Consider the following 10,975-nt stretch of genomic DNA (forward strand, 5'->3'; position numbering starts at 1 on the left):
AGGTGTGTCTCGTTAAGGGTGCTTAATCTAAGTAAATCAAAACTTGGCCAATTACCCTCTTCCATTGGGGATCTGGTACATTTAAGATACCTGGACCTGTCTCGCAATATATTTCGTAGTCTTCCAGAGAATTTATGCAAACTTCAAAATCTGCAGACTCTTAATCTACGGTATTGCGTCTTACTTTCTTGTTTGCCAAAACAAACAAGTAAACATAGTATCTTCTATTTTCGTAATCTGAAAGGATTGCTGAAAAAGGAAGGAGAAGAGCAATTCCTGGTTCTTGAAGAGATAAAGATTTACGGATGCCCTATGTTTGTTTTCCCGGCCCTTTCTTCTGTCAAGAAATTGGTTATTCATAAGGAGGCAGAGATGCAACAGGTTTCAGGTCAATATCTAATCTTACCACTCTTACTTCCCTCTACATGTACACTAACTATGAAGCTACTTCACTCCCAGAAGAGATGTTCAAAACTCAAAAGCCTTGCAAATCTCAAATACTTGAAAATCTCTTACTACTACAATCTCAAAGAGTTACCCAGCAGCCTGACTAGTCTAAATGCTTTGGAGCACCTGGGAATTGAATGTTGTGTCGCACTAGAGAGACCCCCAGAGGAAGGGCTGAAAGGTTTAACTTCACTCTGGGAGTTATATCTCCAGAAATGCAAGATACTAAAATGTTTACCGGAGGGATTGCAGCACCTAACAGCCCTCACAAATGAACGATCTATTTGTATTATACTCCTTCAAAATGTAAAATCCATTCACTCTACTTGCTGCTGTTTGGTTAAAGTAGTTTTTTTGTTGTTGTTAAAGGTGTACCTACTGACTACTGAGGGGTGTTACAAAAAGTATTCCCCACCTACTGGAATGGAACAAGCTCCAGATAGTAGAATTTCATCAAAAGCTTGCATCAAGCTCTTTATTCACTGGATTCAAGCTGATCCAAATGGACAAGATTGTCGAAAAGTCTAAATTCTTGTACAGGTAATTCATACTCCTCATTATTTCCACGGATTCCTAGTTTTTGAACATTCTGAATCCCTGAATTAACCTCCTCTGTGCGACATGCCAGAAATTTGGGAAAAACCTTTCCAGTTCGATATGCCTTAATCATCATTTCCCAAATTTGTTGAGGAAAAATTGAAGATTTTTCATTATGTTTAGGAATGAATGTTTGTGATTGTAACTCAATTCAAGCACATTTAAACATTGTGACAAATGATTTGACATCTTTAGCAACATTTTTCGAATGTTAATTTACCACTGGCAATATTTGACATTTGTCTACAATTTGCTTCCCAATAGTCTCGAATTCAGATGTTAATGCTTCATTTGCAAAATGAACTACTTCCGTCTGTCTCTAATGACTTGTCCACTTTTAAATCGACACACCTATTAAGAAAACAATTATTGACATAATGAGTTTATCATTTTACCCCTATTAATTATGAAGGTGATGAATTAAAAACTTAAGATTTTCAAAAAGTTTTACCTTTTGCAAAATAATTAATTGAGGATATAATAAGTAAAAAAAAAAATTGTCCTTTCTTGATTTGTCAAAATTGACAAGTAATTAGGGATAATTATAAAAGAAAAGGTGAACAAATAATTAAGGACAAAAGGAGTACTTTAGAAAAGGTTCCAACTCTCATCTGGATCCATGAATCCCATGTACAAAAAGAGATTCTTTGTCACGGAAGAAAGAGAAGAGAGTTCTAACCTAGTTTTGAAAAGCAAGTGCTTAAGAATAGAGAAAACATCCAAATGCTCCCCTCAAGCTATGAGTGGATTTCCAACTATACACTTGTTACGGGGTTCTATTACCCCCTTGAACTACTTTAAAACAGATCAAGTTACTCCTTAAGTGCTGACATGACATAGAGATTGCATTTCACTCTTTTTGAGAGAGTGAGAAGCAAAAAACAATTAAAAAGAATATTTTTATTATAATTAAATTGTAAATTTTTTTTTTCTTTTTATTTATTTATTTTTATAAGAAAAATCACCCCTTTTAATGGAGGGAATTACTTTTCCTTTCACTTCTGGGAGAAGAAGATATCAGTCCCAACATTCCCATCTCTGATAGATGATAAATCCTAATATTTGACAGAAAAACTCATCGAACAAGCCGGCGATGAGGAAGAAATAATCACCGAAAAGATGAACTCACGGTTTAAAAATTTATTCTTGAGCTTCGAAGCTCTTTAATAATGGTTGTCCATGATTTGTATTTCCTCTTTATTTGTCAAATTTTTTTTTTAACTCAAATCAATTGATCTAGATGTTTTCAAACTCAAGAACTCAACAATGGAATTCCCATAAAGGATTCAATTTAGTCTCTACAATTTGTAATTGAAAATGAAAATTTTCAGATTTGGATTCAAACCCAACAACCCAAAATTTTATTTTTTTTATTTTGACAGCTTTGTAGGTCAGTGTGGTTTTCTGATTTTTTGGCTTAAATCTTCACACCTAATTCAAAATCAATTAACAAGTAATGTGTAGATTCAATACACCAAACCCAATCACATTCACAAACTTTCAAGATTTGCACAAATTTGATGAACACAATGAAGAACAATAGTTATTTTTCTTCAAATTTTAAGAAATTTTAATAAAGCCAAGAAAACAATTGAAGATTTAAGGTAAGTATTATAGAAATCTATAGTTTGAAGGATCAATTTATATATATATATATTACAAATTTTAAAAGAAAAAGAAAAGAGGCAAAATAGAATAAAGACGAAAGAAGAATCTAAAAAAAGTTCTTTTAAAAATTATTATATATGCCTGACAGCTGGCAGTGCGTGTCCACCACTTTAGGTTATGAATGTGGGTGTATAGTTGTAGGGTGATATTTATATCATTTTAAAGTCGTTCAAGGGGGTAATAGGATCCCCGTAAAATATAAGTGTGTAGTTGGGAATCGGATAATAGGTTGGGGGGTCATTGGCTATTTACTCCTTAAGAATACTTTTTTATTTTACCCAAACAATTCAAAACTGTTTTCAAGGGAAGAGACTAAAATATGTATCAAACTTTGAGAAAAAAAATTCATCTATGTCATTTATTTAAAAATTTGGCTCATCTATGCATTAAGAAAAGGCTTATTCATGTCCTTATTTGACAACCGAAAAAAGTTTCAGTTTTGCAAAACTATTTTCTACATGTTGGCAACGTCATTAATTAATTATTTTTTTAAAAAAAAAGACTCAAATATGTCATTAAACTTTAAAAAAGGGCTTATATATGTCATTCATTTAAAGTTTATCTTATCAATGTCCATTTCAATCAATAAATAATGACATAAATTGGTCTTTTGTCCATATTATAACGAAGATTCAATATAACAAAGTTGAAGACTATATTTGCCCTTTGCCCATTAATTAATTAGGAAAGTGGAAACTGCCTGCTAAAGAGGAAGATAAAGGGAGAAATTGCTGTCAAGGAAGAAAGATAATACTCCCTCTGTTTTACTCTTTGTGTTCAACAATATTTGAAATTATATCTCAAAAGGTCACTTTACTTTAAAAATTTATCTAGTGAAATTATTAAACTTTATATTGTATCAATAAAATCTCTAAACTTAAACCTTTCTATCAATAAAATCACTTAATTAAATTTATTATTAAAAGAATATTAACATAGCAAAATAAATTATTATTTTTATATGTCATATAAACACGAACCCACAAATAAATAATTTTTTTTAAAAAAAAACTTATTAAAAAAAGTTCAGACAAACTTAATCACGGAAACAAATATTTTTTATGATATTATTGTATAATTTAGTCGTGATTTAATAAATAAATGAATATTTTTTTTCTTAGTGAAACATATTTTGGTATTATTGTAATGCCATAATATTTAGTTTGCCTCCTAAATAAAAAATGAGTATAAGTATTTAAGCAAAACAACAAATTAACTCCAAAAACAGGAAGAAAAACAATAAACAAATGTCAAAAATAGAACAAGTAAGTATTTATTAATTAATGAGTTCTTCGGCGTGCAATCTATTTAGATGTTTCTTGCTAAATATAATTGGTAAAGATCTTACTGTTCCTTTGTAATTCCACAGTTTGCTAACGTTGACATAGATTTGTTCAAGCTTGAAAATTTTGTTTTTTAAAATTGTTGATAAATAAGTTTTAAAATTTAAAATTGTGTTTGGATATACATTTTAATTGATTTTTTGAATAAGTGTTGTGAGAGGAAGTAAAAAGTCCTTAATGAGATTTCTTTAATTTTATTTAATTGTGGAATTTATATTTACATGATATAAAAATAATAATTTATTTTGCCATGTCAATAATCTTTTTAATTATAAATTTGATTGAGTAATTTTATTGATAGAAAGGTCTAAGTTTAGTGATTTTAATGATATAAAACAAAGTTCAATGACTTTGTTAGATAAAATTTCAAAGTTGAGATATTAACTCTCATACTTGACCATTATTAACTTTGCACAATTCTTAAGAAACTGTAAATGGAAAAATAATTTTACTATATCATTCTCTGAATATAATAAATACAATATCTTAAAAAATGTAACAAGGAAATGACTATTATTAATGATAAGGGTAAATTAGGAACTAAATGTAAAATTATTCATTGATTTCATAAAGTGAACAATTATTACTGGATATCTCAAAATAGTATAGTGGACAATTATTATTGGACGGAGGAAGTAATTAATTTAGTAATAATTTAATTTTAAAATATTTATTTTATCTTTAATGAAATAATTAATAGTTACATAAATATATATTTTTTTCTCTCTTTTAGATCACACATTTTAAAAATATTTCTTTTAGATCACACATTTTAAAAATATTTTTTTCTTGCTTAAATTTTCTACCCAATCAAATTATATCATATAAATTAAAATAAAGAATACAACCAAAACAAAACAAAACAAAAAAGAATTGACAAGTTGAGAGATTAAAAGAAACCAAAAAGACCGTGTTTTTTTGTTGGAAAACCTTTCCACTAACAGAGGTAAGTGGCAAACTAACCCCACCAGAAACGACAGCTATGAAACTAGCTAGCAATTTCCATGAATATGTAGAGTAATTTCCCTAGATAGTCACCCATGTTTGGGAAATTACCTTGGAATATCACTTATGTTTGTTTTAGGACTACAATATCACCCAATTTTACCTCTTTTCCTCAAAATATACTTGCACCAAAAAAACATTATCTCTCTCCTAATAGGATGCCATGTCACATTATTCCTTTTTCATTATTAACATTTTAAAAAAAAAAATTTAGACAATCCATATAACCTAGTAAAAAAATATTACATAGCCCAAAAATTTCTACCCTAGTTCTAGGGGATTACGCGGCAAATCCAAATATGAGCTCCTCCGATTCTTCAAGAAAATATGTGGCTTCCTCCAATTTTTCAAGCGAGATAATGTTTTTTATATGGGCACTAATGGGCAATGGCACCTTTTTGTTGAGTCCGGAGCCAAAAGTGTAACTTTTTTTCTTTAAAAAACAAAAAAGGCACATCAAAAAAAAATTTAACCAAAAGGGCAAAATCGCTCCTGACGGAGCGATTTTTGTTCTGACAAAAATTGACGCCGTTCCGCTAAAAGAAATAAAAATCGCTGTTGATTTTCTCAAAAAAATATTTTTTCTTTAAAATTGCTGCTATAACAACGATTTTGTTTAAGAATTTTTTTTTTTAAAAAAAATAATAATCCTACCCTTGCAGAGAATTTAATAAAAATTTAATAAATAAATAAAACTGAAGATGGCGATTTTCATAGAAAGCTTTTTTTTAAAAAATCTTTACCCTTTCAGCGATTTAAATGAAAATTTAAAAAAAAAAATTAAAACTGAAAATGGCTGCTTCGGTATCGATTTTTTCTTTAAAAAACTTTTTTTTTTAAATGGCTGCCGCCGGAAATTTATGTAATTTAAAACTTGTTTTTTTTTTTTTTGAGAAAATCGCTGCCAAATGCAGTGATTTTTATTTCTTTTAACGGAACGACGTCAATTTTTTAAGAAGAAAATTGATCCGTCAGGAGGGATTTTTCCCTTTGGTTAATTTTTTTTGATGTGCCCTTTTTGTTTTTTGAAGGAAAAAAATGACCCTTTTAGCTTCGGACTCCCTTTTTGTTGATATTTTAATTCATTAGAGTAATAAGGTAACCATATTGTCAAACTACAAAGAATATAATGTTTTTAAAGAATTTTAAAAAAATGTTAATAATAAAAAAAGGAATTAAAAAAAATGTTAATAATAAAAAAGGAATAATGTGACATGGCATCCTATTAGGAGAGAGATAAGTTGGGTGATATTGTGGTTCTAAAACAAACATAAGTGATATTCCTAGGTAATTTTCCAAACATGGGTGACTATCCAGGGAAATTACTCGAATATGTATATCAAAATATTAGCTTTGTTACTATTCTCTCTGTCCCATTTTATGTGAGTTGTTTGATTAGACATGGAGTTTAAGAAAGAAATGAAATTTTTTAAAACTTGTGATCCAAAATGAAGGATAGAAATTTGTGTGGCTGTAAATAATTTAATTAAGAATAAAATAGACATTTTATAATTAAATTGTTACTTAATATAAAAATGTGTCATTCAAATCACATAAATTGAAACAATGGAGTAATATGCAACAAAACGCGCAAGAGGTTTAGATAGGGTGCTTGAGCGGTTCAGTTGAATATTCACGCTTAATGATTCAGTTTATTGGTTAATGGTTATCGAATTTTAAATCGTTAACCAGGGCCGGCTCTGCCTATAAACTCCACCTAATAATAATTGAGAGATATTGTGGAATAATTGAGTTTGTAATTATAACAACTCCATCAAGTCAAGCTTTGTGCTTCTTACAGTCAGCTGTCCATATTACATCGATCTTACTTTATAGATTTATTGCTTACTCACAACAATTCCACCAATCTACACTCCCTCCACATATATGGCTGAAGCTTTCCTTCAAGTTCTGTTAGACAATCTGACTTGTTTCATCCAAGGGGAACTTGGATTGATTCTTGGTTTTAAGGATGAGTTCGAAAAGCTTCAAAGCACGTTTACTACAATCCAAGCTGTGCTAGAAGATGCTCAGAAGAAGCAATTGAAGGACAAGGCAATAGAAAATTGGTTGCAGAAACTCAATTCTGCTGCATATGAAGCTGATGACATCTTGGACGAATGTAAAACTGAGGCACCAATTAGACACAAGAAGAATAAATATGGGTGTTATGATCCAAACATCACTTTCCGTCACAAGATTGGGAAAAGGATGAAAAACATTATGGAGAAACTAGATGATATTGCAGCGGAACGAATTAAGTTTCATTTGGGAAAACATTATGGAGAAACTAGATGCAATTGCAGCGGAACGAATTAAGTTTCATTTGGATGAAAGGACTATAGAGAGACAAGTTGCTACACGCCAAACAGGTGCTCATCTTTAAATGATTTTCTAGTAATACAACAGCTTTATATCATCAAATTCATGTGTGTTTTTGGGATTTTGTCTAATCTAAATGTTCGTCTCAAGTCTAAATAGGATTTATTAATTGGGTTCAAAATCTATTATCTAAATCTGTTCAGTGAAGTTTTAAACATATATAGCCTCAGATAAATCCATAGCTTACTCATAGGATTAGGATATGCCCCCAAGTCTAAATGACAGGATAAAGCCAGATTTGTTTTAGATCTTATAAATTAACAATGATAATAATGTGAATTCAAAAAAGTGCATTTTTTTAATTTGAAATATGTCTGCTGCTTCTCAAGCTTCTCTTTATTGTGCAAAATTCTTGGACCAGGTTTTGTTTTAAATGAACCACAAGTTTATGGAAGAGACAAAGAAAAGGATGAGATAGTGAAAATCCTAATAAACAATGTTAGCGATGCCCAAACACTTCCGGTCCTCCCAATACTTGGTATGGGGGGACTAGGAAAGACGACACTTGCCCAAATGGTCTTCAATGATCAGAGAGTAATTGAGCATTTCCATCCCAAAATATGGATTTGTGTCTCGGAAGATTTTAATGAGAAGAGGTTGATAAGGAAATTGTAGAATCTATTGAAGGAAGGCCACTACTTGGTGACATGCACTTGGCTCCACTTCAAAAGAAGCTTCAGGAGTTGTTGAATGGAAAAACATACTTGATTGTCTTAGATGATGTTTGGAATGAAGATCAACAAAAGTGGGCTAATTTAAGAGCAGTCTTGAAGGTTGGAGCAAGTGGTGCATCTATTCTAACCACTACTCGTCTTGAAAAGGTTGGATCAATTATGGGAACTTTGCAACCATATGAATTGTCAAATTTGTCTCAAGAAGATTGTTGGTTGTTGTTCATTCAACGTGCATTTGGGCACCAAGAAGAAATAAATCATAATCTTGTGGCTATCGGAAAGGAGATTGTGAAAAATGTGGTGGTGTGCCTCTAGCAGCAAAAACTCTTGGAGGTATTTTGCGCTTCAAGAGAGAAGAAAGACAGTGGGAACATGTGAGAGATAGTGAGATTTGGAAATTGCCTCAAGATGAAAGTTCTGTTCTGCCTGCCCTGAGACTTAGTTACCATCATCTTCCACTTGATTTGAGACAATGCTTTGCATATTGTGCAGTATTCCCAAAGGACACCGAAATAGAAAAGGAAAATCTAATCTCTCTCTGGATGGCACAGGGTTTTCTTTTATCGAAAGGAAACTTGGAGCTAGAGGATGTAGGTAATGAAGTATGGAATGAATTATACTTAAGGTCTTTCTTCCAAGAGATTGAAGTTATATATGGTCGAACTTATTTCAAGATGCATGATCTCATTCATGATTTGGCAACATCTCTGTTTTCGGCAAGCGCATCAAGCAACAATATCCGTGAAATAAGTGTAAAAGGTCACCCACATATGATGTCAATTGGTTTCGCAAAAGTGGTGTCTTCTTACTCTCGTTCTCACTTGCAAAAGTTTGTCTCGTTGAGGGTGCTTAATCTAAGTTACATAGAACTTAAGCATTTACCGTCTTCCATTGGAGACCTAGTACATTTAAGATACCTAAACTTGTCTGGCAATCTTAGAATTCGTAGTCTTCCAAAGCAGTTATGCAAGCTTCAAAATCTGCAGACTCTTGATCTACATAGATGCTACTCTCTTTCTTGTTTGCCAAAAGAAACAAGTAAACTTGGTAGTCTCCGAAATCTTCTACTTAATGATTGCTATGGATTGACTTGTATGCCACCAAGGATAGCATCTTTGACATGCCTTAAGACTCTTGGTTGCTTTGCAGTGGGAAGGAAGAAAAGTTGTCGAATTGGTGAATTACGAAACCTGAATCTCTATGGCTCAATTTCAATCACGCATCTTGAGAGAGTGAAGAATGATATGGATGCAAAAGAAGCCAATTTATCTGCAAAAGAAAATCTGCATTCTTTAAGCATGACTTGGGATGGCGATGAACGTCCACATAGATATGAATCAGAAGAAGTTGAAGTGCTTGAAGCCCTCAAACCACACTCCAATCTGACAATTTTAAAAATCAGTGGCTTCAAAGGAATCCGTCTCCCAGAGTGGATGAATCACTCAGTTTTGAAAAATGTTGTCTCTATTGAAATCATGTATTGCAGTAACTGCTCATGCTTACCACCCTTTGGTGAGCTGCCTTGTCTAAAAAGTCTAGAGTTACAGAACGGGTCTGCGGAAGTGGAGTATGTTGATTCTGGATTCCCTACAAGAAGAAGGTTTCCATCGCTGAGAAAACTTATTATAGGTGAATTTCATAATCTGAAAGGATTGGTGAAAAAGGAAGGAGAAGAGCAATTCCCTGTCCTTGAAGAGATGGAGATTCAGTGGTGCCCTGTGTTTGTTATTCCGACCCTTTCTTCTGTCAAGAAATTGGTAGCTTATGGGGACAAGTCAGATGCAATAGGTTTCAGTTCCATATCTAATCTCAGGGCTCTTACTTCCCTCCGAATTAGGGATAACAAAGAAACTACTTCACTCCCAGAAGAGATGTTCAAAAGCCTTGCAAATCTCAAATACTTGAAAATCTCTTTCTTTAAGAATCTCAAAGAGCTGCCTACCAGCTTGGCTAGTCTTAATGCTTTGAAGCATCTGGATATTATTTGGTGTGACGCACTCGAGAGTCTCTCCGAGGAAGGGGTGAAAGGTTTAACTTCACTCACACAGTTATCCATAACAAAGTGTGAAATGCTACAATGTTTACCGGAGGGATTGCAGCACCTAACAGCCCTCACAAATTTATCAGTTAGGGATTGTCCAACACTGGCCAAGCGATGTGAGAAGGGAATAGGACAAGACTGCTACAAAATTGCTCACATTCCTGATGTGTTTATTTATCCTTGTCTTATTCCTAATTAGATGTAGTTTTCTGATTTTCTTTTGGAAGCAAATCAACTATTTGTAAGATCTATTTGTATTATACTTGATTTTTTCTTGGGTCTGTAACAATAAATATTTGAATTTTTTCATATTAAGATTCAGAATTAGTCTTATAGCTAACTCTATCTTCTCATAGTTTAATAACGTCAATATGATATTTATATTACATTATTACTTATGTTGTGATTTATCAACATGATTTTGACAGTTTATTAAAGAATTTCAAGTTTTTATTGTTTGCACAAGTAACCAGCCAGAAATTAAATTTTGAGATAAAAGTGATTTGTGTATCATGGCTTAAGTCGGAATTTCAAGTTTTTTTCTCAATTTAGTTATATATATGGCATTTTGTAAAAATTGGATAGTGTGGATTTTTATTTTATTCAATAGTGTCTTGTATTTATTAAAATACTAGTTCTGGACACGTGCTTCACACGTGAGTCTCCTAAAAACATTATATACATAATATGATATAAGTTATGTCAAAATCACATTGTAATAAGTATCACAAACTATTCAACAAAAAAATACAATTTGAAACAGAAGAACTATCAACCTATTCAAATAACTCCTTTATTGTATGTCAAATGGTTAGACA

General features: G+C 31.9%; 1 long non-coding RNA gene and 1 pseudogene across 1 annotated transcript; both read left to right on the forward strand.

Annotated features, from left to right (window-relative positions):
• Window positions 1–482: 482 nt before the first annotated feature.
• LOC107059251 (uncharacterized) lies at window positions 483–1,275 on the forward strand. The gene is made up of 2 exons (XR_001472562.1): window positions 483–816; window positions 887–1,275. It is a non-coding gene; the product is annotated as an uncharacterized lncRNA (long non-coding RNA).
• A 5,406-nt stretch (window positions 1,276–6,681) lies between these two features.
• LOC102585939 (putative disease resistance protein RGA1) lies at window positions 6,682–10,502 on the forward strand (annotated as a pseudogene).
• The last annotated feature ends 473 nt before the right edge of the window (window positions 10,503–10,975 follow it).

Source organism: Solanum tuberosum, unplaced genomic scaffold (assembly GCF_000226075.1).
Source record: "Solanum tuberosum cultivar DM 1-3 516 R44 unplaced genomic scaffold, SolTub_3.0 scf01043, whole genome shotgun sequence".
Lineage (NCBI taxonomy): Eukaryota > Viridiplantae > Streptophyta > Magnoliopsida > Solanales > Solanaceae > Solanum > Solanum tuberosum.